This window comes from Neovison vison, chromosome 13 (genome assembly GCF_020171115.1).
Source record: "Neovison vison isolate M4711 chromosome 13, ASM_NN_V1, whole genome shotgun sequence".
NCBI lineage: Eukaryota > Metazoa > Chordata > Mammalia > Carnivora > Mustelidae > Neogale > Neogale vison.
The window spans coordinates 138,821,816-138,824,822 of record NC_058103.1 but is presented as its reverse complement, the minus strand read 5'-3'; positions in this window follow the sequence as shown (position 1 = coordinate 138,824,822).

Sequence of the window (3,007 nt, the reverse complement as noted above, 5' to 3'; positions counted from 1 at the left end):
TCTGCCTACTTGTGATCTCTGTCTGTCAAATGAATAAATAAAATCTTTAAAAATATATATATATATAATATCATATAATACATATAAAATGATAAAATATAAAAATAAATAAATATAAATAAATATATTTATAGTATATATAAATATTTAAAATATTTATAGGTCCTGACCAAGGAACTGAAGTGATAGTATAATTTTAAGTAGATAAAACAGATACCTTTTTTTTCCCCTTCAGGATCACCGGAAAACTAAATATTTTTTGAAACTCAAAAAAGTACAGCTATGACATTCAATGATTTTCCATCTACATGCTGCCTCCAAACTTCCTGATTCCAGCTGGGATTGTGATCAAAAATGCAAAAACATATGTAGAGAAGTTATTCTTGTGGAACATCTGACCGGAAGCCGGAAATGCAAGATATCTCAGGGGACTGCCTATTATCAAAATATACCCAGTCCCGCCCTGCAAAGACAAGAGGATTTGTGCATCACCCAGATAAAGAGAACCATAGAGGATTCTGGTACAGACGCATCTCTGTGAAATGCCAGCAGACAGAAATGCCCCTCATTCGTTCTAGCTCTGGCCTATTGGTATATCACTGTGTGATCTTGCAAAGCCACACTTAACCTCTGCCAGCCTCATTTAAACACATCTACAAAACAAATCTTAATAATAATCACTTGACGGGCGCCTGGGTGGCTCAGTGGGTTAAAGCCTCTGCCTTCTGCTCGGGTCATGGTCCCAGGGTCCTGGGATCGAGCCCTGCATCGGGCTCTCTGCTCGGCAGGGAGTCGGCTTCCTCCTCTCTCTCTGCCTGCCTCTCTGCCTCCTTGTGATCTCTGTCTGTCAATAAATAAATAAACTCCTAAAAAAAAAATAATCACTTGAAAGCGCATATCCTTTAAAATGCTTTCTCTGTAGGAAAACTCCTATCATTATTATCCAGTGATCTATGGAGGATACACACTCAAGAGTAGTAACTGCAAAAGATTGCCATATTAACTTACTCCCTCCCTATGCATAAGAGAAAACCAACTTCTCTCTTTTCCTTTAAAATCAAGCATTTCATTTTTCCTCTAAGTCTTCAAAATATTTATTCGGGCATTTCCAATAAAATTAAATTTCAGAAAACATGTATTCATCCTAGTCATACGGTGATTTTCTCTGCTTCTTCTTCGTCTTCGTCGTTGTCTTCTTTAATTAGAATAAAAAGAGGACAAACACTCTTCAAGAATTCAAGCCTGGTATTCTAAACCCATCCATCATTAAATCATTGGCACACAGCAGGCAACTGGAAAAAAGATACCTTTTAACCTCAACGGGCATAAATGTGTATATTTATTTTTAAGAAGTGGAATATAAACAGACATGCTGAGAGCCAAGTGTTTTATGAATAAAAAAAGATTCCATACACACACACACACACACACACATAAAACTTTCCCCAATGGGCCACCGAGGATTTATGTGGATGTGAACTCTATTTACTGTTAGTATTAAGGAAATAGTGGCTTTTTAACAAGTTACTCATGCCTGGAAAAAATCCCAGCTTTGCAACTTATCCAAGATCCTTTGCCAACTGTCCGTGGGAATCACAGGGATGGGAAAAGTTCAAATTTGTTCTAAAAGGACTTGCTTAATGGAAAATTAAAAAAAAAAAAAAAAAAAGTAGAAGAAAACTAGCAACCCACTGTGCTAATCTTTTGGTTAAATAAGAGAATCAAGCATGACTTGGTTGCTTTGTTTTTCTTTAGTATTATTTTAAGAAAAGAAAAAAAAAATTAAAATTTTCCATTTTTATGTTACCCATAAAGTCACATTTAGGGTTTTTTATTGAGTTAGCCAAGGGCATGATGACTTGCTGGCTTTGGTGAACCTAAAATTGTATCAAAAGGGGCAGGAGGGCCATCGGTCAGTGTCATTAAATGAGAGATTTGGCTCCTTATCTTCTGTCATTTTCTTAAAGCTCTTTTATTTTCTATTCCACTCAAACAGCAAAGTCTGGTTACATTGTTGCTGTCAATTTCAAAACTGCAAAGGGACTAAAAAAGCCAACCTTAAAAGCCATGGAATGCACAGTTAAAAATGGCAACGATTCTATTTTCTAGCACCTAAGGGGTGCCAGGCCCTGTTCCAAGGGCTCTTAAATCTTTAGAACCTTATCAAATAGGCAACTTTCTTTTTTTTTATTATTCTCCTTTTTCAGATGTGGAAACTGAGGCCCAGGGAGATTAAATAACTTTCCTGCATCACACAGATTCTAAGGGACAAAGCTGGGGTGGGAACTCTAAAGGCTTAGATGCTGCTCCTTTTTTTTTTTTTTTTTAAGATTCCATTTATTTATTTATTTATTTATTTATTTATTTATTTGACAGAGAGCGAGAGGAGCGAGCACAAGCAGGGAAGAGGGGCAGAGGGAGATGGAGAAGCAGACTCCCCACTGAGCCGGGATTATGACCTGAACTGAAGACGGATGCCTGACCACTGAGCCATCCCTGTGCCCCCAGGCTGGGGTTCTTGCTTCTTACCTTTAAGCTGTGCTGCCTCGGAGAAAGTACATTTCCTGAATTCTTTTTCCAAGAGCTTTTACTACAATGGGTCACAAATGAATGTGGTTCTCTTCTGATAGGACAGAAACTGCTTTCCATACAACAGGGAACGGGGAAAATGAAAGCTTTGCTTTTGCATTTTTGATAAAACAGTTGTGAAAGTTAACCTAGAGTCCCCCACCCAAGACGTGGGCTTATTCTCATTTTAATCTTCAAAAGGACACTGGGTGAGAGCCTCAGAGGTAACCAGGCTCCTATCTAGAGATAGTTCTTATCTAAGAAACAAACAAAAGACCAACGCTTATTCCCAATCAAAATAAACCTGGCTAGTTTACTGCCTAGAAAAGTAAGGTGGTAAAAGGAAAACTCTAAGTGTTTTCTAATTCAACCAAATTATTAATAATTCTTAAGGAAAATGGTTCTTCTGGGTAGACATTTGATTAAAAAGAGTGTTTTA